At 43.0% G+C, this 25,032-nt stretch overlaps 1 protein-coding gene across 2 annotated transcripts in view; it reads left to right on the forward strand.

The window, feature by feature from the left end:
• Window positions 1-25,032, forward strand: part of PLCL2 (phospholipase C like 2) — a 200,959-nt gene that overhangs the window by 67,154 nt on the left and 108,773 nt on the right. Inside the window, exon 1 of one of the 2 annotated variants that reach the window (XM_028490169.2) lies at window positions 20,424-20,589. The exons of the other annotated variant lie outside the window; for it this stretch is intronic. The gene's annotated coding sequence lies outside the window, so the exon portion shown is untranslated. Of the gene's footprint in view, window positions 1-20,423; window positions 20,590-25,032 lie in introns of those variants that run through there. 2 annotated transcript variants of the gene reach the window in all.

Genomic DNA, 25,032 nt, shown 5'->3' on the forward strand with positions numbered 1-25,032 from the left:
TTTTTTTTTGATTTGTTATTGTCTGGCTTGAGTATCAGGGTCATGTTAACCCATGCAATACTCAGGGCAGCCCCTCCCTCTCCCCCCAGTTAATGGTCCTGTCCAAAATGTCAGGAGTCCTGAATTCGAGAAAGCTTGTGCTCAACTCATAAAATAAGCTGAGTGGCTTTCTATTTTTTTCCTAAGTTCCTGAATAGTTTATATAACATAACATTTAACCTATTCTTTGAAAATTTGGTATAATTCACCTAAAATGACCTGAGCCTGGTGCCTTTTAAAAGGCTAGGTCTTTGACTAACTTTTCAATTTTTTCTAGGATGTGGATCTCAGTGGTTTTCTTCTTCTTGAGCTAATTATAATAATTATATTTTCCTGGAAAATTGGCTATTTTGTTTATTTCTAATTTATTCATATTAAATTGATTACATTTTTCTGAATTTTAAAAATAATAGTTCTATTCTTTGTCTTTTTAAAATTCATTTTGCCACAGATTTGTTTCATTTGTCCTTGAAAATTAGCAGATTTTGGTTTTATTGATCAACTCGACAATTTTTGTTTATTTTCTTTGAATTTTGATTTCTCATTCATCTCTCTCTTCTTATATATTTATTAACTGCTCTTTTCTATATGTTTTGTTTCTCTTTTTTCTAGTTTTTTTGAATTGAAAACTTAGGCCACTTAATTTTTTTTTTTAATCAAAGTATAGTTGATTTACAATGTTGTGTTAGTTTCTGGTGTACAGCAAAGTGATTCATATATATGTGAGATATATATATATATATATCCCTTTTTCAGATTCTTTTTTATTATCATTTATTACACAATATTGAATATAGTTCCCTGTGCTATACAGTAATCCTTGTTGTTTATCTGTTTTATATATAGTAGTGTGTATCTGTTAATCCCAAACTCCTAATTTATCCCTCCCACCTTTCCCCTTTGGTAACCATAAATTTGTTTTCTATGTCTGTGGGTATGCTTCTGTTTTGTACATAAGTTCATTTGTATTTTTTTTTAGATTCCACATATAAGTGGATATCATATGATATTTGTCTTTGTCTGGCTTACTTCACTTAGTATGATAATCTCTAGGTCCATCCATGTTGCTGCAAATGGCATTATTTCATACTTTTTTATGGCTGAGTAATATTCCAGTGTGTGTGTGTGTATGTATCTTTTCAAATTAGAGTTTTCTCTGGATATATGCCCAGGAGTGGGATTGTATAAAGTGGTAACTCTATTTTTAGTTTTTTAAGGAACCTCGCTACTGTTCTCCATAGTAGCTGTACCAGTTTGCATTCCCACCAAGAGTGTAGGAGGGTTCCTTTTTCTCCACTCCCTCTCTAGTATTTATTGTTTGTAGACTTTTTGGTGATGGCCATTCTGACTGGTGTGGGGTGGTACCTCATTGTAGTTTTGATTTGCATTTCTTTAATAATTAGCTATGTTGAGCATCTTTTCATGTGACTATTTTGGCCACTTATTTTTTATTGTTCTTATTTTCTAAACAGGCAGTTAAGGCTGTAAGTTTTCCTAAGTGTATTTTTTCCAGCAGCTTAATGGTTTTATGGTTCATTTTTGAACAGCTACTTATTTCCGTTTTGATTTTTTTCTCTAACCTAAAAGTTTTTTGGAAATGTGTTTTAGAATTTCTACATGTATAGGATTCTTTTGGTTATATAAATCTGTCAGATTATTTGGCTTGGATGTTTTCTGGATTGAGAATGTTTTTGAGTGCTCATTTGTGGCCTAATTCAAGATCACTTCTGTGAATATAATAAAGACTAATGCTTGTAGAAGTTTATTCAGATGCTCTTATCTCTAGTTTTCTGTCCTTGATTTGATGATTTCTGAGAAAAGTATGTTAAAAGTCTTTCCATGATTACTGCTTTGTCAGTCAAATATATTGGTATTCAAAGTCATGAAAAATTTTGCAAAAAATAAAAAAAAAATTTATAAATATAAAGTTCAGCCCAGCCATGGTGCCTGTCTTATCCTAAGGAAGTGAAGAGTCACCTCCATAGATGGGGCTATATTTAACAGATGATAACAACCTAAGGACTTGATGTTGCAAAGATATGGTTCATTATTTTAAAACAAAGAACCTCTTCTAGCCACTCTTAGGAATCTCTGTAACCTCACAGAATACTCAGAGGTGTACTCAAATAAAATTTTCTGCATAATTTATAATAATGAAAAATCAGAAGTAAAAATCCAATAGTAACTGCTAAATAAATGAAGACATATGATGTGGGTTTTAAAAATCGTGTTCTTGGGCTTCCCTGGTGGTGCAGTGGTGAAGAATCCGCCTGCCAACGTGGGGGACACGGGTTTGGTCCCTGGTCTGGGAAGATACCACATTGCCGCAGAGCAACTAAGCCTGTGTGCCACAACTACTGAGCCTGCACTCTAGAGCCTGCAAGCCACAACTACGGAGCCCATGAGCCACAACTACTGAAGCCCGTGCACCTAGAGCCCATGCTCCGCAACAAGAGAAGCCACCGCAATGAGAAGCCCGCGCACTGCAATGAAGAGTAGCCCCTGCTCGCCGCAACTAGAGAAAGCCTGCGTGCAGCAACAAAGGACCAACACAGCCAAAAATAAATATAAATAAAATAAACAAATTTAGAAAAAAAATCATGTTCTTCAAAAGACTATTTAAAATTATGAGATTATGGGGGAGATTATTACTGTTAATTTAATAAATCAGCATATAAAATAGTATATGTTATTGCTTTTTGAGAAAAACAATGTATGTGCATTAGATATATGTATAGAATAAAAACAGTATCTCTTGAATGATGATACAATTTCATTTTATTCTTTATATTTGACTATTTTTTCAAATTTTTTACAATGATGATTTATCGAATAATAAAATGTATGCCTTTGGAAGCATCTCTCACCACATTATTTCTTTTGTCTTGAATGTATATAACCCAAAATCAGGTGAGTGCTAAAATTTAATATTGAAATATCTAATTATAAGGGCAGAAGTACATTAAATGATTACGGCAGATTTAATCTAAAATATACTCGATGAAGTTTAAAATAGTATCAAGTGGACAAAGTAGAAAGATGGATATATTTTGTGTTGGAGAGAACAAGGGGGGAATAGGTATTCTAATCTGCTGCTGGTAGCAGTGGTAGGCAACTTGTGATGGGCAATTTAGCAATGCGTGGTAACATTCTGAATATTTATATTCTTTGATTCAGAAAGTTCTCTGCTATGAATTAATTCTGCAGCAATTTTTTTTAAAAGTACTGAAGGATTTCACTGAGTACTGTTTATAATAGTGAAAAAATTGGAAGAAGAAAATCCTTATATCCATCAGTATGGAAGTAGCCAAATAAATTGTGTTATATCCAAACAAGGGAATTATTATACAAGCCTTAAAAAGAAAGGGGCTATTTATGGATAATGACACAAAAAAAGTCAAAGACACATTTTTAAGTGAATGAAACAAGTTGCAAATACTATGTATAGTATGATCGCATTTTATGTAAAGAATGGGATGTGTGTGTACACATTTACACACACATATTTACATGCATTAAAATTTTTTTGGAGAAGTACGTATGAAATAGTTAACCTACCTGTGAACAAAGAGCAGAACCTGAGTGATGTCACTTCATGTATTATAATTTTGGATTTTTACAATAAACATGAATTCCTTTAAGCAAATTTTGATAAAAATAAATTTTAAAAGGTAAAAAATGCTATCACTGTAATCAGATACTACTTAAAAAAAAATAAATTTGTTTATTTATTTTTGGCTGTGTTGGGTCTTCGTTGCTGTGAGCAGGCTTTCTCTAGTTGTGGAGAGCAGGGGCTACTCTTTGTTGCGGGGGCTTCTCATTGCAGTGACTTCTCTTGTTGCAGAGCATGGGCTCTAGGCATGCGGGCTTCAGTAGTTACGGCATGCGGGCTCAGTAGTTGTGGCTCACGGGCTCTAGAGCACAGGCTCAGTAGTGTGGCACACGGGCTTAGTTGCTCCGCGGCATGCGGGATCTTCCTGGACCAGGGCCCGAACCCGGGTGCCCTGCATTAGCAGGCTGATTCTCAACCCCTGCGCCATCAGGGGAACCCTCAGATACTACTTTTGCACTGATATTTCCTTTCTGTGTTTAGTGGTATGCCCAGCAGTATAATAAGCATGTGAAATAGAATGACTGCCCTGGAGGAGCTTGCCCACAGATTCTCTTTTTCACAGGTATACAGCATTCATATAATTATTTTTAATGGGTAGTAATATGATACTTACTTTGCTAGAAGTCCAATAATTACAATTTAGTAATTTCTTTTTTTAATTTTAAAAATTGAGTTATAATTGGCATATAACATGTTAGTTTCAGGTGTACAACATAATGATTCGGTATTCATATACATTGCAAAATGATCATCATAATAAGTCTAGTTCACATTTGCCACCCTATATAACAATTTAGTAATTTCTTACTTCAGTGAACTAGTGCTAATTTCATGGATGTTTATCTTCGCGGGTCAGATAATTCCAAGGTGGATCTTTAGCTTGTCTGAGAAAGGAATTGTATGGGTAAAATTATTATTAGCGCAGACTTTAAAAAACTCCATAGGAGTTCCTGCTAAACATAATAAAACTTGTAATGTTTGCACCATTGTGTTTTTCATAGCAGACTTAGAAATAAGTCTTAGAAGAATTTGTTATTTATGATGGGTCACAAGTATCTTGTAAAGTTAAAAAGATCAGTGCAAATGTTTAAATTTTTAGCTGATTTTTCATTTTCATTTAATGTACCTGATGAACTTTAAAATACCTTTTGGGGACTTCCCTGGTGGTCCAGTGGCTAAGACTCCATGCTCCCAATGTAGGGGGCCCAGGCTCCATCCCTGGTCAGGGAACTACATCCCACATGGCAAAACTAAGAGTTCCCATGCTGCAACGAAAGATCCTGCAGACGGCATGCCGGCGCAGCCAAATAAATAAATAAATATATTTTAAAAGTAGCTTTTAATTCATACAATATTAAACTATAATTTTCACTCAGTGGCACTTAATGTTTCTTGAGAAGTTCTGTTAGTTATCCATTCCTTAAATGCCTAGCTACCATAAAACTTTAACTGAAAGCCAAGCTTCGAAAAGGAGGAGCAATAAACCATTAATTGTAGGTAATTGTGAAGCTAGATTTTAAAGCAGGGTTTGTAGAAATGTCACATCAATATAGCTTCCATACTCAGTGTTTGCATGCTTCAATGTTTTATTTCTGATATCTGAAAATGTGCTTTGTGTACAGTAAATGTGGGTGCCATGTTAGAAGTAAAACTATAATAAAGCATATTAAAAGTGCAAGCAAAAGGAACAAAAAATAATTTCATCTGCAGTGTATTCCCTGAAATTTAGTTGATAGGTAAGGCAATGTTTTCTTTAGGATCATTGGCAGATACTTGAAATCAGTGACACTTTGAATGATTGAGCTAAATTCCTGATATGACGATCATAAAGAAGAAACAATAAAGTTACTGGCCTGAAATAATGATGTCAAACTATTTTGTGTGAAAAAGTAAAGTCACTGTGGGTAATTTTGCAAGATTTCCACTTTTATTCATGTTTAAACTCATGCATCAGTTTTTGTCTTACCCTATTGCAAGCCCCTAAGCTCTAACTAAGCTGGTAATTTGTTTTCAGTAAGCGTTACGGTTGAGAATGCACGCCTGTGCCAGGAGCAGTGGTGAAGGTGGACTTTGGGAGCTGCCAGAGGAGGCCTCTGGTTCCCAGCAGCTTTGCCCCATATGGATAGACCTTACCCCCTAACTCCCTGCCCCTTTTATTGAGATGAGATATCTTTGTATTGTTTTACACTACCAAAGCCAAACTTCTACTTCAGCACCTCACCGTCTTTGGCTTTATGTATAAATATCCTTCCAGCTTCCCATTCACATGCAGGGAAAGGCTGCCCTGCTCCAGTGCTCCCCCTGCCCCGGAACCTGAGGGCATCACCCTCACCCACTGCAGCTCTTGCCGCCACGCTTTCCCCACTCTCTCCAGGATCTTCCTTCCATCCCTCTGGATCCAGCACCACACCTCGCCACCTCTGTCATAATATTTGCACCTTTTGATGCAAATATTATGCTCCTTTTTACTACAAAACACACTGAACGGGAGGCTGGTGCCCACTGTCTCCTGGCCTCTCCCAGCTGATTTTTTTTTTTTTTTTTTTTTTTTTGTCTGTATGCGGGCCTCTCACCGCTGTGGCCTCTCCCGCCGCAGAGCACAGGCTCCGGACTCTCAGGCCCAGCGGCCATGGCTCACGGGCCCAGGCCTTCCTCTGTTGTGGCCTCTCCCGTTGCGGAGCACAGGCTCCGGACGCGCAGGCCCAGCGGCCATGGCTCACGGGCCCACCCGCTCCGCGGCACGCGGGATCCTCCCGGACCGGGGCACGAACCCGCGTCCCCTGCATCGGCAGGCGGACTCCCAACCACTGCGCCACCAGGGAAGCCCTCCCAGCTGATTTTTGTTTCCACAACCTACCAAGCAACTTCTTTCTTCTGTGCTGCCCTCGATCTTTATGTTGCAAAATCCAAAGGTCTCCTGTTCATTATTTCTCATTTTGGCCTTTCCACAACGCTGATGCTACTGACTGCGCCCTTCGAGACGATTTTTTACCTCTGGTCATTCTCACATTATCCATCATAATTCTTCTCCTGCCTTGATAGCCAGTTCTTCCCGGCTGGCTTTGCTGTTGCTTTCCCTTCTTTGTCTGGCTGTGGGCATTCATCACGGCTCTGCTTTCAGGTCCGCACTCTCCCCTGTGGATGTTCCCCCCTTGGAGAGCTCTCACAGCAGCAGGTATTGCTTCTACACTAAAGTCTTTCTTAGTACAGTCCCATCCCCGATAGGCTGTCACTTGCCTGGCTACCAATAACCATACCCACCTGTGTTCAGAACTTTTCATTTAGATGTTCCACTATAATGTCCTTTCCAACTTGAGGACCTGTGATTCTTTGGGTGAAAAGAATCATCTTCTCCATAAAACTAGTTCGTTCATAAAAATTCTTTGTTTCAACAAAGCACTATCATTATTGTGCTCTCTGTAAATGACACCACCTTTACTAGCAATTTAGCTGAAAAGTGTAGCAGTCTCCTAAATCAGCCCACCCCGTTATCCTTTATGGGGCCGTGAGCTGATTGATGGCAGTTCCCCAGCACAGAGCCAGTACCCTGGTCTGTCTCACCTTGCCCGGCCTCCCAACAGTAATTCCTCTTCAGGGTCATCACCATCTGATGGCACTTCCTAGACACCCCTGTAGTCAAGCTGCTCGTCATCAAGTGGTCCCTTCTTCATGTGATCCTAGTTTTAGCTCCTGGCCCTGACTCTCAGGACCCTGGAGAGTTTGCCCCTCTCCCGGTCTCCCACTTGACGTTGGATGGGCCACGTTCTCTCATTCAGGCCTCAGCCTCACTTGTCCTCCTGTTAGGACTGTCTGCGTCACGCCATCCCAGGTCCTGCCTAGCTGTCGAGGACCACCAGCATCTCTGTGAATCTAGGTCCAAAGTCAGTACCCCGCACTTGAATCAAATATTGTTCATTTTCCATCTAGGTGGATAAATAAGCAATCCCCTGGGCATAAACCCTACCTTCCCTTTTTCTGAAGCCTTTCCATTTTCTACCATTTCTGAAAACACATTTGAGTCATAGTTTCCCAACTGTACTCTAAGCTTCTTGAGGGTAGGAATAGACCTCATTCCCTCCTCTGTCCTCTCTGGTGACTGCTTTTATACAGAGGGAAATTTCGGTAACTACTTACTTATTGATTAATTGTTGGGTGTCACAGTTTGAATACTTAAGATTTCAAATAATCCAATCATCTATATTCAATGAAATACCAAAAGTTTCTGTTAGTAACATATGCCAGGGCCTAACATCCTTGGAATTTAAAAAAATGTTTTCTAGATGAAATACTTGCTATCAGAGTGTCTGCCCGCTTGTTTCAGTGGAGAGCCTGCCCCTTTTCTTAGGGTCACCTTCTAACATTTACAACAGAAAACCATCTCGGGCTAGAAGGTGCTGGATTCAGAAAAGGCTGACGCCAGAAGGGGCCTTAGAGAGCGTCTTGGCGGGACTGTCTCTTTTCACAATCGAAGCCAACAGAAACTTAGGGACAGCTGATACCACTAGCAAATGTCGAGGCTGGGACTAGAGGTTGGTGTTCTTAGATCCAGAGACCTTTCCACTGCACATTTCCGTATGTTCCAATCACTCCTTATTCACTCAGCACATCCTTAGTGAGGACCTACTGTGTGTCAGTCCCTGCTAAACTATGAAATGTGACTAAGAATAAGACGCAGTCCCTGCCCTCAGAGAGCACAGTGTACCGGAGAAGACAGATGACTCAATGTCAGGTGGAAATGCAGTGGGACGCGAGGTGGAGGAAACATTTTTTGGTCTATGTTGTTTTAATATGGTCAGGATTTGAGGAAGTTTAATGCTGAGGGAAAGTGCCAGTGGCAGGGGAAAGCCTGAAGGTTTGGTTGCAGGCTAACTGGTGCAGTGGTGTCCCTTTGAAGGTGTGTGAAGGGAACAGGGTCCAGAGCACAGGTGGGAGCAAAGCCTCAGAGCAGAGAGGGTGGCACTTCCAACCAGACTGGAGTCAGAGAAGGAGAATGGAAGCTGAGGATGCATGCCCATCAGGTGCCCCTCCTCTCTGGTGAAGCAGGAGCCAAGGCCTTTGGATGAGAGGAGGGGAGGGCAGTAGGGAGGAGGATGAAGAGTAGGTGAAGCCCTCTGAGGGAGTGCAAGTCCTGACCTGCTCAGGCATGTCGGGGGGTGGGGGAGGGCAGTCATCTAAAGCCCAAGAAGGGAAGAGGTGGGGAAGGGCAAAGGCCTGAGGCAGCCCTCACGGCTGCCCATAGCTATAAGTAATTAGTGAAGAGAATTAAAGGCCTGGATCTACTCAGTGATATTTTTATAACCCTCACCCTGCCCTGTGGCGTTGCCCACTACTGATCAAACTCGATATTGCCAAGTTTTATGTAAAGAAATGCAATGATGAAGAGAGCAAAAGCAATTAAAACTGCTTGGAAAAATAAAACCAAGAACAACTGACATGGAAAGGAATTACTGGGGACCTTTCTAAGCTGAAGAAATAGTGAATGAGAGATTTGAAAAGCAATGCCTCGAAGTATTAAAATCTCCCTCTTCTTGATTCCTAAAGATAGTTGGATCTAGTAGTAAAAAGTAAAGAATATATGTGTGTACGATCACACACATACACATTTGTATGTACACACATATTTAAGTATTTGAGGCAATATATCTTATCCAACTGAAAAAAAGGAACAGGCCATCCTAATCATGAAGATGAAAAAAACAGCTTATCTCGAGAGAAGAGTAAATTGTGTATTGTTAGTTCATGAATAGATAATAAAATCAGATAATAAAATGGCAGGTTCAAAGCCTGTGCCAGCAACCTCTATGTACCTGAGTACAGCCTGCCTGAGTCTATGTTAAAGTTATTTTTTTTACTAATCATTTACTTGACCTTTTGACTGTGAATTCTTTAAAAGTAGAGAGCAGTCTTATCGAACTGTGTCTCCAGCAGGTACTCAAAAAAGTAATCAAATGAACCTGGGTGCTGGGGCTCCAAAGCCCACATAACATACAGGGCAGGGGACGAGTTACCCATTTTTATATTCCTAATGCCTAGCACTGTGCCGAAACATTGCAGTTAGTCAATGAAAGTGTTTGACGGAAAGAACAAAAAAGTTACAATATTTAAGTTTACCCATATGTAGTGAATGAATTTCTTAACTACATAAATTGCCAGAAATCTGTGTATCTCTTAAGTATTTTAAAATTATGTTTAAGATAGTGAAAAGAAAAAATGAATTTAAAGAGCATTGTTTCTACAAACACTGAGAACCCTGCAATGTGATCAAGAAGAGTCACGTGGGAGTGAGAAGAGGCCCCACCCAGCTGCCGCTCCTGCTGTCACTGTCTCTGTGACCTGGGCCCGAATGAGTTTCATATACTCATCACTCAGTACATTTTTACTCAGGGTCTGCTAAGTTTCTGCCCCTGTGCTGGACACTTGGGCACACGTCTAGCACTTACCTTACTCTCAAGGAGCTTAGAGTCTAGTGGGAGAGACAGACATTCATCAAGTAATGAGACAATACATGTAAAATTGTGATGATGACAGGTGTTGGACAGGCGAGGACCATGGGACTGAGAGAACATATAATAAGAGAATGAGACTTAATTCTGGAGATCCAGGAAGTGACCACTGTTTTGAAATCTGAAGACTGCTTAGGAGTTAAACTAAGCAGAGAGGGGAGGAGAGGGAAAGAGCTTTCTAGGCCAATGGAACAGCAGAGGCAAAGGCTAGCAGATGATGGAGGTTGGGGGTATCAGGGAGGGTGAGACTGGACACCTGCAGAGCCTGGTGGGCCTCTTTAAGGAGCCTTATCTCTATCCAGAGAGGGAAGGGAAGTGTCAAAGAGCTTTGAGTAGGCAGTGTCAAGACCACATCCCACAGCTGCAGTGGACAGTGGGCTAGAGGGCAGGACTGGGTGACAGTGGCAGGCTGGGAGGCCGTTATGTCCAGAGACATAGTCATGACGTGGAGAGGAAGGAAGCGGATGGGTTGGAGCTGGATTTAGGAGGCGACATGGACAGGAAGAACAGGAGGAAGTATGGATGGGTCCGAGATGCTCCTGAGCTTCTGGCCTGAGGAGGTGAAACCCTCGCTGAGGAGGGAGCATCGCCGGAGGAGAGGCTGGGTCCAGTTTGCCGAGAAGAAATATCTGGGAAGCAGCTGGACATGCATGTCAGGTGCTCTTGAGAGCTCCAGACTGTTGTGACCCGAAGGCCGTGGTCCCCCCCGCCACCGCCAGCCCTGAGTTCCCACAGGACTTTGTGCCTCTTGCGGCTGCCATTAAGAGTTCCTGTCTGGGGTCAGCGTTATCTTTCTGAGCCTTATATTGTTTACTAAGTGAAATCTAAGTCCAAAAGTCCTTGCCCCATAGCACTATCACTTCGCATAATAGATGGGTATTGAATAATGTTAACAATCGTCCTCACGAGGCTCTGCGTGTGCGTGGAGAGGGAAAGGGCTGAGGTCTGCAGTGGGGCACTTGGCATTGCTCCAGGGGCCCCTGCTTCTGTCCGGGTCCAGTTCCAGTGCTGGCCCTTCTCTGATTACAATTTCTCACGTGGGGATATCAGCTCACGTGGAGGAAAGGGCGCTTGCTTCAGGAGGTCTGGCTTGTCTGAGGGACGGCGGGGTGGGGGGGGCAGTGCGTCATGGAGAATCTCAACCTGGGCTCTGAGAGCGCTCGCTTCCTCCAGAAGGTCTCAAAGGACAAAACAGGCTCTGCTCCTGAGCCTCAGATTACACTGAATAAACACACAGACCTTTCACGGGGCCTGTTGGAGGTGGGCTCGACAGGGGGTCCTGGTGGCTCTCCCTTAGTAATGAGGGGAGATGGAGCCTGGAATTCAGTCCCTCACTCGCTCCATTAAGGCATCGCGCTCAGTGAAGAAGCGCTCCGATTTCAGCCCCTTGCGCTCTTAGGTGGTGCATTCGGCTGCTTTGCAGTATCCAGTGTGGAGCATGACAGCTGCTTACTGGGAGCTTTCATTGTAATAGTTTTGGACCCCTGTGAAGATCAGACTCCCACGTCACAGAGTCCAGAGGATGTGGCTCTCTGGACCGTTCACACTGGCAGAAAAGTCCTAGAGGCCTGGGTAGGGTGGGGTTTGTCAGAGGGGCTTCTCGGCTGTGTGTTGCTCAGACACAGTCACGTTCTGGAGTCCATGGAGCTTCTCCCAGGTGCCAGGGGTAGGGGTGGCTGGAGGACGTGCCCGTAACTGAGCGGCTGGAGACTGGTTGGTCAGACGTCCAGGGTGACTGATGGGGAAGAGGAAGCCGTTGAACTGAGGTGCTCTGAGCGGATGGGGCAAGTTCTTCCAGGCACCATGCCCTGGCCTGGGGGCAGCTGGCCTCTTCCAAACCCCACTCGCCAGCGGGAAGACCACTGCCAGTCCCTTGGAAGGCCTGGCTCTCCTCCCCCCGGGGCTGGCGTGGCTCGGGTGGGCTCGAGCAGCCGTACCTGACAGTGCCTTGAGGCCCATCTTAGGACGAGCTCGTTGGAGAGGGAAGATGGAACCTTGCCATCCAGGTGGCTACCTCTGAGAACCAGGTGGGTGAAGGAGCAACATGGACCTCTCCAACAGCTGTGGAGGAACAGGGGGTGGTTGTGAAAGAGGCCACAGTCAGATCACAGTTGTGTCAGTCAGGGTTCCCCAGAGAAACAGGACCAATAGGTGTGTGTGTGTGTGTGTGTGTGTGTGTGTGTGTGTGTGTGTGAGAGAGAGAGAGAGAGAGAGAGAGAGAGAGAGAGAGAGAGAGAGATGGATTTTAAGGAACTGGCTTGAGCGATTGTCGGGCTGGCCTGTCTGAAATCCGGAGAGCCAGCCAGCAACAGGCTGGAGATTCAGGAAGAGTTGATGTTGCAATCTTGAGTCTGAGGTCAGATTTTCCATGCTGCCATCTGGATGCAGAATTCCTTGTTCTCAGGAAACCTGTCTTTGCTCTTAAGACCTCAGCTGACTGGATGAGGCCCGTCCACATTGTGAGGGCTAATCAGCTCTACTTAAAGTCAACTGACTGTAAATACTAATCACATCTACACTAGTGTTTGACAAAACTTGTTCTACCCAACTTCCCACATAAATTAACCATCACCACAATGCTCAGGGAATGTTGTCATCTCTCAAAGGAAGGAAGGTTGTTAGGTAACTCTTTCCCCTTCGACAGAGAGTGGGAAGGTGGAGGAGAGGAAAGTACTGTCCTTATTTGTGGGGTTGATTTAGTTCAGTCTTTAGCTCCTTTTTTTTAAAATTTTTATTAATTAATTAATTAATTTTTAAATTTTTGGCTGTGTTGGGTCTTCGTTTCTGTGCGAGGGCTTTCTCTAGTTGCGGTGAGCAGGGGCCACTCTTCATCGCAGTGCATGGGCCTCTCACTATCGCGGCCTCTCTTGTTGCGGAGCACGGGCTCCAGACGCGCAGGCTCAGTAGTTGTGGCTTACGGGCCCAGTTGCTCCGTGGCATGTGGGATCCTCCCAGACCAGGGCTCGAACCCATGTCCCCTGTATTGGCAGGCAGATTCTCAACCACTGTGCCACCAGGGAAGCCCTTTAGCTCCTTCTTGAACTCTGAGTCTTCCATTGGCCCCCACTATGGTGGCATTTGGGGGGCTGACTTCATAGATCACTTCCTTCTAAAATGGTTACTCTCACTGGTACCAGGCAGAGTCTCAGCCTCTTGGTTCTTGATGGTCCATCTATAATAGAGGGAAGCACCGTAAGGGTAGAATCCTGTTTGGGCATCATGGTAGCCCTGTGGTGTCTGGTGTCTTGGTGCTCAGCCTCATACAGGATGGACATCATTTATTCAGAAAGGTTTCACATCTTCCAAGCTCAAGGCACTGTACTAGGTATTAGAATAGCCATCGAATATGTATTTATTGAGTGAATTATTTCACATCACTTTATGTTATGATTCGTATTTCCTTTTTTCCCTGATTAGAGGGGAATGACTTCAAACTAGTGTATCATAGAACATAGCCCTGTTAATCCTTTCTTCTGGGCTGGCGCTCGTGTTTCCTGAGATCACCTTTCTACCTAAGCTCTCACTGTTTCTCCCCCAGGCTTCACTCCGGCCACGCAAACTAGGTGCCCTTCACAGGCATCCCAAGAGCCTTTCCACTCTTATGGTGTTCCTTTCACCTGAAAGGTCCTTTCTTGCCAGTTCCTTCCAGTTTTACCCATTCGGATCCATTATCCAATAGACGTGAGCTCAGGAGCCTCCCTGTACTCAGAGCATCATGGCCCCTTCGTAGACCTCTCTTCTCATACTTACCACCTAGGTATTTCTTCCAGCCTCTCTGTTGAAAGCTGTGTCTCATTCCGTATTGTACATTGTATCCCTGCCCAGTATCTGGTGCTCTGCAGGCTTGAATGAAGCAGAAGTCACGGCGGCCCCCAGCAGCCCTTGCGTTATGTTTGACACATGTGTTAGGAATCTGTTCAGCCAGCGCATGATTATTTTGAGCTGATTATCCAGTTCCTGGACGGTCTCAGACATTGCTTTTCTTCTTGTATTTGGAATGTAGTCAGAGGACAGAAGAAGGAATGAAGATCCTACATTTTTTATTGCTGCTAAGAGGGTAGTTAACCAAAAACAACCACACTCATTTGAAGGTTTAAAATGAATGGCTGCAAGACAGCTTAAAAATGATTTCTGACTTCTTTATCAGGGGGCCTCGTTTCCATCAACACGCACAAATTAGTTAATGATGCTTTGCCCTGGCAGCCAGTGACAGCAAGCTGAAGCTTCATTTTTATTATGACTCATGCTTAGTTGCCACTTGGGGGGTAACTCTCAGTTCAGTAAGATGAGAGAGAAGGGAGAGGGTCTAATGGGCCGTAGAGAAAGGGGGTGGGCAGAAGCCTGCCTTCCTTTCTTTGCAGTTCGATGCTTTAGGTCCAGCCTAGATATCACCACCAAAGGGAGGAAAATGTTCTCACTGTGGAGAAGCACTGGCAGCCACGAGGTTCTCAGGGATGCGATGATGTAAGGACAGCCTTACAAGCTCATTAGTTTTCTCACCATAGAGGCATTGGTGTGCTCAGATGCCAGACAACATTGTGTCAGTGCAACAAGCCCAGAATCCTAGCAACATTTTTAAATGTTGGAAACTTATTGAAAATGACTCTTCACATTAGGAGGTTTTGTTGGCAGAGAAGAAAGCAGATTGTGCCCTTTGCCAAAGCACGGGAAAACTCGTGTATAATTTTCTTTTGGTCAGCCCTTGCTGTTCTGTTAGAACTTTTAGCTGATGCAAGGATGCTTGCCCAAAGAGAATAACTGTCAAGAAAATGTAATTCTAAGGAATGATGAAGTCTTGTTTTTGGAATGTTTACTTTTTCACAACATCAGCAATTTGTTTTTGTTGTTGCCTTGTTTACTTTTGGCTGGTATGCCTCTGGACCATTATAAGCCCAAATAGGAATTTATAAATTTGACTAATATTTCAGAATCACCTGATTATGTGATTTATATACTATAGAGCACACAAGCCACATTCATTTTGTGATTAAAAGCCTCAGTTGAGTCTAAGGCATGAACTCTTGTTTCTCTTAGTTTGTATGTGTATATTGCCCTCCTCCCAGGGGGTTTTGCACATATGAACTCTATTTGACATTTGGTTTGAACTACAACTTTGAAAAAGTAAACTTTATCAAACCCATCTGAACTACAGTTGTCATGATTTGTAATTGCTGGAAATACATTTATTTAAATAATATAATATTGATAATATACAGATCAAGTAGCAAAGACGAAAATAGCATGCTTCCCCCACCCCCAGTTTACTTTCCATTTTGATTTAAGCAAATTTTGTATCAGTTAGTTTTTTAAAAAATAATATACTTTAAAATTTTATATTGAGTGTTTGGACAAAGAAAGCCAACAATAATCTTATGATTAAAATTGTGACTCCATCCTCATTTTCACTGTCTATGAGAAATGAGTAGTTTCAATATTAGTGGGGCATTATCTGGAATTTACAAGAGTAAGGAAGTTTTCTACGAGTTTGGTTATTTGGTTCAAACGTAGGTACATCTTCTGAAAGATTTATATTTTGTTTGCAGCATGGCCAAAGATTATACTTGAAGGGTAATTTAGTTGTTAACTTTTACATCTTAGAGGTTCTCTTTCCTGAGTAGAAAAGTAATTGCCATCTACTTTATTTCCCATTCTTTTTATACAAGAAATATGTGATGAATCGCATCTTGAATTTAGTTTGTGAAAGTTATTCTTAGCAAGGACTTTTGCTTGCTAAATTTTGTTGCACAGTAAATATGTGTAACCCTGTGAATTGCCATTTGTGACTTTTCTGTCAGAGAAATTTTGTATCTCACTATAGCAGTTTATTCACTTCAGGTGTGTGGTGACATCATATCTTAAAGCTTCTTTTAGATGTTCTGTTTTCTTCACCCCAAATTATCCTCTTTTATATTTTGCTATAAACTTATGCCACTTTAGATCTGTAAGTAGGCAGGGTACTCATTTCTAAAAATATATTTTCTGGTTAACAGTTTCAAGGAGGAACATCTGAGGCAGAGAATGCATTTGCTTCATGTTCATTAGAAAGTTGCAGCACCTGGAAGGTGCTCCGTGAATCCCTGGGGATTCGGGGGGCTATACCACATGCTAGATCTCTCCCCAGACTGTAAAATTAAGACCCGTTCTCCATCGGTGTCTTTCTGTCTTCATCCAGCCTCTGACCTCTTTTTCATTTTACCAGTTGATTTAGGCTTTTGCAAGTTTTTAGGAAACATTATTATCCCTCTGAGAATCTGTGAGTGCTTCTGAGCCACGGTGTTCGCAGGGCTCGCTGTTCTCGTTTCCTTTTCCTACTTTGGGGTAGATGTGTCTTTGGTGGACTGGATGATGTTTGTTACCATAAAGGCAGCAGTTGGGATCCACCGTATTTATCAAAACCCAGGAATGTGGCCCAAAGTCAAGACAGAAATGCACACTTCTGGGCAGAGGGTTTTCAGGCATCTTGAAGTGAAGAGCAGGTGTTGGAAGCAGGGCCTGGGGCAGGGTGGCCGGGCCTGCCTGGTGTAATTTAGCATCTGGTGTCTGGCGGTTGTGTCTTGTCTTTCCCTGTTACCTGTGAGCCCCTTGGCGCAGGGAGAAGTGACTTCCTTTATCCACCGGGTTGATGCTTCCGCTCCATTGACAAACTTTCTCCTCTTTCCTTTCCTCAAAGAAGAGGAGCTACTCCACAGCTGCATATTCTCTTACAAGAAAAGAAGAAAGCCATAGTGGAGGTTTCTAAAAATGAAATCCATTCTTCCTTATTCAGTGACAAAAATAAACTTAATCTGTGAATATATTTTTAGTTTGATATAACTCTACCTTCACCCGTTTCTACATTTCTGTATTCTGTGTAGATACTAATCTGATAACCTATCATTAGTGGGCCTTTGGGTTGTTTTTCCGTAGCAGTGGCATTTTTTTATGTCATTAAATGTTTTGTATTAATTTAAAGATGATATAAAGCATATATTAAAGAACATTTTGAAAAACAATCCCTCTAGGTCTCATCCCTCCCACACAGCTATTTTCATATTGCATATTGCCTTCCAGGTGTACACGTATCGATGTAACAACATAGATGTTGTTAAAGGATGCTTTCTGTTTTGTTCAGGGTTTGACTTGTCATGATCCAGTCTCTAATCTACCTACTGTCATTAGGATTTACAAAGGCCCAACCACATTAAAAAGAATGTCTATGATTTGCAGCCATGGTTCAAAGCAGAGCTAAGTGACTCCCGTGAGAATAAAATGGTCCATATGGGATAAGAGCTTCAGTAACTGTAGACTATGCTCTAACCAAATGAGGTGACCAGAATTGTCCACTACTGGCCACTCATTTTATAATGCTAGTAAGGACTAAACTGCAATGATTTTAATAAGGACAGAGAAATTCTCATTGTAAAGACTTTTTCTACTTTATCCAGAAAAGTATTCTAAAACATTTATAAGATATCATTTGAGCACATTTATTCCTTAATTATCATGAAATATATCTAAGGCTTCCATTGCATTTTGGAGTCACATATTCAAATGCAATGATTTTGTACTTCATTGTAGGTCAGCGGCAAAACTCCATTTTTTTCTGTATGCTGTGAAGACACTTAGTCAAGATGTGAAAGCTATTTATTTTCAGCAATTTAGGTAAATTGTTATTTACAACCAAGACAGGAAATGGGATAATTCTATGGTTTCTGCCAAAAACCATTTTATTATTTCTCTTCATACCTAAATGTGTGGAGGGTTATTTCTTTTCTAATATGTAAAGCTTAAATAATAAGGCCCTATTGACAGGTGTTGAGACTTGTTTTTAAAAGAAATGAGGAATTGTATAAACAGCTGATTTTTTTTTAAGATTACAGTTTTTTTAAAGAAGAAATAAAAGTCTAATAATTCTAAGAATAAAAATAACTTACCACTAGCTGTTTTCACTGGCTCTTCCTTTCTATTTCACCTATTGATTTTGCTTAGTAGGCATGTAATTGGTTGTAAAGTACTGAAATTTGGGGAACATAAGGTTTTATTAAATAATGAATCATTTCCCTGGTTATTTGATTGTAAGCCTTTCTTTGTGGACAGGAGTGTTAGAGATGGCTGTTTCTATGTGAATCTTTTCAGGGTTTACCTCTTTGGATAATCTACTTGGCTTCTGATCTCCATAAATTAGAACATAATGACAATTCATAATTGACATGGAAAGTCAGAAAGAAGAGGATGTCACCAATAAGGGGGAAAAAAAGGGTTATGATTTAAGAATCAGACCCATCCCTAGCAATTTCAGGGATAAATAGGTTACTTAAAAGAAGCTAAGATGGATTGCTTTCATGAAGCAGAAGCGCAAGTGGGTTCATTCCTAATTTTTGGACGTAGGATTGTCTCTTTTGCAAAGATAACTTTTCATGGAATTTCTTTAGTCACTTCTCTTCAGTAGAGGATGCAGTAATTGTGGCTGTGTGTATTTTGGTTATTTTAAGGCTCAGGAGTCCTAGGAAGCCTTCTCTGGACCTGTAGGCTGGGAATGGTGGCCCCACCCTGGGTACCCGCAGCTCCCTGGGTATGCTTCTATATTACCTTCTAATCACGGACTTTTTTTTTTTTTTTTTTTTTTTGTGGTACGCGGCATCGGCAGGCGGACTCTCAACCACTGCGCCACCAGGGAAGCCCCTAGTCACGGACTTTTGAATTGTTATTTCTGCCATCTCCACTTGACTGTAAGGTTTTTTTAGTACTTCCACTGTACCTGGCTCATGATGCTTTAATTATTGTTTGTTGAACCGAACTAAACTAAAAGCCAAAATAAAAAGCTTTAAAATATACTTGATGAGTATACTATTTCGTTATTACACACATTGAAACATTGAAGGGTGACCACGAGGGAGACTTTTGGCTTATTGCTCTACTCCAGTGTCACTTTTCGTTTATTTCCTTAGGGAACCGAGTGATACAGTGGTGTCTGTGCTAAATTTGCATACTCCGTGTGCTGTGGTCCCACACAGGGAAATGTGTGAAAAGGCTTTAGGGTTGTGGCGTCTCTACGACCTGTGCGTGGGCAATGCCAAGAGTGAAAACAGCCACTCTGTGGTGCCCCGGAAAGGCACTTTATATGAACTCGCTCCCAGTGCAGAGGCACATGTGAGCAGCATCCAGATGGCAGTGAGGCACAGGAGAGTGTTAGCCTGTTTGGAGCGGCAATTTCTGAGGGCTTTGCAGAAGAAACAGAGCTGGTCATCAACACTGAGGGACAGTACTCACTCTTCCTGGTCACCCCTTAGAGATACCAGGAGGAGGAGAACAAAAACTGAGATGATCCATGGAATTATGACATCCTGAGCGGTCCATGAGTCTGAGCAACCCTGGAGATGTTGATCGGAGCCGTCAGTGGAGCCAAGACACTGGGAATCCCAACCCGCAGGAGAGGGGACCCAGCCAGACACCTGCCAAGCTGAGGAGTTGAATGACCCCGCAAGTCAAGAGAGAAGTTATGGGAAATGATGTTGACCTACCTATACCTTTGTCACTGCAGACAGCTTTCCTAGCCTCCCTGAACATTGGGTTTCTTTGCAGAAGGTAGAAGACAATTACATCTGCATCTTGGAGCGGTGTGGGTTTTAAAGAGGTGTCCACGTGATTCACCAGCACTGGGCCCGGCGTGCTTCACTGTCCACTGTGTTAGTTCCTTCCTGACCCTGCAGTTCTTCTAGAGTGAATCACCCACAGATGGAAGGGCTCTGCCCCTCTGGTGCTTTAGCTCCTGTTTTGGGCATGGTAGAACGGTTTTCAAAGCTCTAATAGGGAAGACCAAATAATAACCTAACAATCGACCAAAAAAGGGTCACGTGTTAGAGAAACTTGGGCTGGGGGCCCAAGCTGGTGACAGGCTTTCAGGTTACAACAGCCCTTATTACATATAACTCCCAGTTATTTTTCACAGCAATACATGTTTAAGATTTCCAGTTCCTCTATCTCTTTGCTTCAAAACTGGAGTGTCCATTTAGTGTAGAAAGCCAGGTGTTTTTAAGGGGAATTGGAGGAAGGAGGCTGACATTTGTGGGGCTTCTGAGTGCCAGATTCTTTCCCTTTCCCTCCGGTATTTCATTTGACTCACAGCAACCCTGTAGAATAAATTGTTATCCTTGTGTAAGGGAAGAGGAAATTAAGGCAGAGAGAGGACGAATCTAGTAGCCTAAGGTCATGAGCAGCTAGGAGGCAGGGTCAGAATTTGAACCCAGGTCTGCAGGTGTTAATGCCAGTGCTCTTTATCTGAAATGCAGAAAGGCCGCCTGGAGGGAGAGGTTTCAACGGCAGGACAGCAGCCCCTCGGCACCGTGAGCGTCTGGGAGGCCGGGCTGCAGGCTCCATGTGACCCAGGGCCCAGCCACGCTGGCACAGGGCAGACTCTGCAAAGATTTACTGAGTGAATGAAAGTCACAAGTTAAGGTACAAAACTAATTATTTTAGCAAGTGACAGGTTGTCAGCCATGTGAAATTTGTCATCAGCATTGTCGAATTACTGAAAAATATGTGACACGTATTAACATAGGCTCCACTCTTTTTAAAGATCTGCGTTTAGAATTGGACCGTATCTGAAAATCTGACACTAAATAAAACTCGAAAGATGTCAACAGTTTTTCAGATGACTAAAGAGGCACACGCTGCCTCTGGAGAAAAGTAAACTGATAAACCTAAAAACAATCTTTTAAAAAGTAATGATATAAATTTCGATTCAGGTATTCTCCACTTCTTTTCCCTGAAGTTTAAATGTTCAAAAGTTGCCATTTTGGAGATTTTTAAAAACACTATGTATTTGCATGTAAAAGACAGCACAAACAGCTTTCAATCAGATAGAAAATTAAAAGTAAATGTAATAATTTAAGACCTAAATATACTATGCCAGTTCTTGGCCAAATAAATGAAGCTATTAGCTGTATGTTTTGTAAGAATCTTGTAAAGGGCTAGCTGAATGATGTTATTTTAATTCGTGACCGTAGACCAATGGATTCATCAAGCCTGGGATGTGATGGAAATTCCGCTAGGTTGAATAAATCAAGTTTTGTTTAAGTGAGGATTTTTCACTAAAGGTAAAAAGGCAATTACTATGGCCATGGAGCTATTACAGTTGGTTGAATCACGTCAGTTCCCCCTACCCCGATAGACAGGAGCTGTAACAGGAGAGCCGGTACAGTGAGATGCCTTTTCCTTTGAATCCATTTGGTCAAAGCGTATTTAGAACTAGCAAAAACCAATCCTATCACAGTAAAGGAGAAAGCTTTTTCTTTTTCTTTCCCAGACAAAGCACCCTTCCAAATAAGTGCCTTCCTTTCGTGCTAGTTGACTGTTCCTTAGTTCATGTCACAGTCTTAATGAAGATACACCAAGTAGTCTGCAATTTCATAAACTTCTGTTGAGGCTGCTCGTTTCCTTTTCTTGAGGGTAAGAGAATGAATGCCTCTGGAGCTTTGTGAGAAAGCCGTGGCTGACAAGTGGCTGCAGTCTGGGTCGTGTTTCAGGGGATGACAAGTGTTGGTGTCAAAAGGAACTTGATGTTTTTGCTTTCTGTACCACAGGTTGGAAGGAGCTACCGTCTCTCCTTGGGCTGATCTGTATTGTATATTAGTTCTATAAATAGTTCAATGTGGCTTCAGAAGCTACAAATTATTTTTAAGTGGTTATCTTGACTGAGCAAGTTAATTTGTATCAACTAGGTGCAAGGCAAATGTAATTTGCATTTATTAAGCCTCTAAACCGCCAAGTAAAATATGCTTTTAGTAAGCCTGAGGGGAAAAAAGTCATCATTTTCCACAGATTACTTGGTTGAAATCTTAGTTTTTAATTCCTTTTCAAGTTATGCCTGTGTCTTAGCATACATCACAACTTCTTACATAATATCAAGCCTATGAGGTCATTTAAATAGTATTGGATGATCCATTGTGGTCATTTATTGTGGAGATCTCATTAGGACCATTATTGATTTCTCTTCCCAGCCCCCTTTTTTTCTTTTTTGGAGGACAGTTAACCTTGCTTTTCTCTTTGTGTATAGTGTGGCTTTGGGGGCGATATGAGGGTGAGTGAACATTGTGGGATTTTTTAGCAATGATGTTCATTTGTAATTTTTTAAAGTATAAGACCCACAAAATGTTACTCCAAGAAGCTTATATTGGCCTTGCTTGCTTGCTTTTGTGAGTGACAGCCCGTCTTTCCAGCCTGAGTTCAGTGAGGAAATTTGCTGAGGGCTTGCTTTGGGCAAAGCCCCGCACTAGAAATGTCCTGGAAGCCTGGGGCGTGGGGCGTTGGAGTTAAAATGTGTCTAGGCCCTCCCATCAAGGAGCTTGTCACCTAGACGTGTTCTGTCCTATCCGTTAGCCTGGGAGCCTGGTGGTTAGTGGGCGCTGCTGTGTGGTCCGTCAGAATTGAGCTGTGCTCTAAGTGTGTCCCGTGCTCACTTTCAGAGGCTCAGTAAAGGCAAACGATTTTAATTTTTATATCGATTACATGTGGAAATGATAGTATTTGGGGGTTAAAGGAAATGAATTATGAAAGTTTATTTCATCTGTTTCTGCATTTTTAAGGTGGCTACTAGAAAAATTTTAACTACATATATGACTCTCGTACTTTTTGGCCGCTCCTAAGAGAGACAGTGTCTCTGCCTCTTTCCAGTGATGTCACCAAGGGAGAGTGTCCATCTGCCCAAAGATCACTCAGTGTTTTCCCCATAAATACGCATGTTTGTAACCACAACAAACAATAGCAGTCAGAGTATAACAGGATAGGAAATCAGAGCATATATTTCTCAGTAGCTCTTTAATTAGCCCATGATTATGTAAATATGTGGTGAGATAGCACAGTTTTTTCTTTCACAAGTATGATTTTAAAAAATGGTAGTAAACACGAAACCAAGGTTCCCATCTGCTTAGAATTGAAATGAAAGAATGAAAGGGGGGGAGGGGCCGGAGAGCCATCCTCGTGTGATGCTGGCAGCCCGTAGGGAGCGAGGTCCAGGTGGCCACTTGTCTGGGGAGGACTCCGGCAGAAGAGAAAGCTCTGACCAAAGCCTCGTAAGATGCTCACTGTAGGAGGGAACAGCGGTGATGCTAATACCAATAGTAGTGATAAGATCACCACATGAAGTCCATTGACTTAGGGCATGGAGGGCTTCCACAGGCACGTCTGCCCTCTCTGGTTTAACACAGCAGCAGTCCTAGGAGGCGGGCACTCTTTCTAAAGCCCCGGGCCAGGGTTACCTACACGGGAAGTTGCGGTGAAGTCAGCCGCCGGGCGAGGCAGCCACGCCATGTGCAGATACCACGGGGACCTTTGGCCAACCCCCTTCCCTTTTGCTGTAGGAGAGAGAAGCGTTCCTGAGCTCCCAGAGAGCCCGTAGGAGGAAGCTTTGTATAATTTGTACCCATTTAGGTCCGTGAGTTTAATTTGGGTGAGCTCCATTTGCGCTGACCAGTAATCCCAGTAAGTAAGACTTGAAGACTCATAAGGTAATGGAAAAATCTTAGGAAAGTTGGCTTCTGCGGTGCTTTCACATTTATTTTCTCCTTCGTGCCTTGCCAAGCCGTTTCAAGCAATTGAGGGCAAGTAATTACTTTCCTCATTTGATAAAAGTAGCGGCTGAGGTTTCAGGAGGTTTACGGACCTTCCCAAGGTCACAGCCGGTCCCCTGGGATGTGGGAGGACTCAGTGGTGGCTGGCGGAGCAGCTCGGCCCGCGAGAGGGAGGGACAGGCCACGTGGCCTCAGGGCCTAGAAGCTGTGCACAACCAGGTCCTGAGCAGCTACAGCTTCAAGCACTTAATCCCTCAGGGTCAAGACAGAAAAACAGGAGTTTCCTTGAGTATTTAATCTAGGGAGTTGTTACAGCTGCTGGAAGAACCAGGAGGCCAATGGGGGAAACAAGGCCACCCAGAGGTGAGTAAGTGCAGAAAACCACCCTAACCTGCAAGTGGAGGGACAGGGAGCGGCTCAGCGCTGAGACCAGAGGCCCTGGGGACACAGAGTGGACACGGCCTCTGCTGGCCTCTCCCCTGCAGGGAGGTGGAGGGAGAACCAGCCAGCTTCGCCCCTCTTGCCCGGCCTCAGACCCCGCCAGAGCCTCATGGGTGTCACCCAGCAGGTACCCAGCTGACTCGGGGGCTGAGGAGACCTGCCACGAGGACGAGCTCTCTGCCACACAGGGCAGAGCGGGGTTGGGCTAGGAAGCTTGCCATCTGCCTGGGAGAACTGTTGCACCTCTGAAATGGGATGATAGGTCCTGCCTCACAGAGTGGAGGCCTCAAAGAGATCATGTTTATAAAGTACCGTGCATAATAGCAGCTCAGCAAAGGTCAGCCCACCTCCCTTCCCCTGTGGACAGCTGCAGTTCGAGTGGGCAGTAGTTGCCGTGTGGCCCCAAAGCTCAGGTGTGTGACAAATGAGAGTGACTTAGATCCTGACGGTCTCTCTGACCACTGCGTGTGTGGTCGCAGGTCATTCTAGTCGCCAGCCTTACTTCACTCTTCATTCTTTTTGAAATTTTCTCTCTTCTCAATTAATTCATAAAGAACATCAATTCATAAAACATCCACTGCATTACCTAACTCAAGGACACTTCTGCTGTTGTCCAGGAGTGGTGGGCTACAAGAGCGAAGACTGCGTAGGAGGACTGGTCCAGGCCTTGTAGAGGGTTGATTTTCCCACATTCCTAATCCTGTCTTTTTTGAAAAGCCCTTGGTCTCAAGTTTGTTTGTTTGTTTGTTTGTTTTTTTCGGTATGCGGGCCTCTCACTGTTGTGGCCTCTCCCGTTGCGGAGCACAGGCTCCGGACGCGCAGGCTCAGCGGCCATGGCTCACGGGCCCAGCCGCTCCGCGGCATGTGGGATCTTCCCGGACCGGGGCAC

The sequence above is a fragment of the Physeter macrocephalus genome, chromosome 1 (assembly GCF_002837175.3).
Source record: "Physeter macrocephalus isolate SW-GA chromosome 1, ASM283717v5, whole genome shotgun sequence".
Classification (NCBI taxonomy): domain Eukaryota; kingdom Metazoa; phylum Chordata; class Mammalia; order Artiodactyla; family Physeteridae; genus Physeter; species Physeter macrocephalus.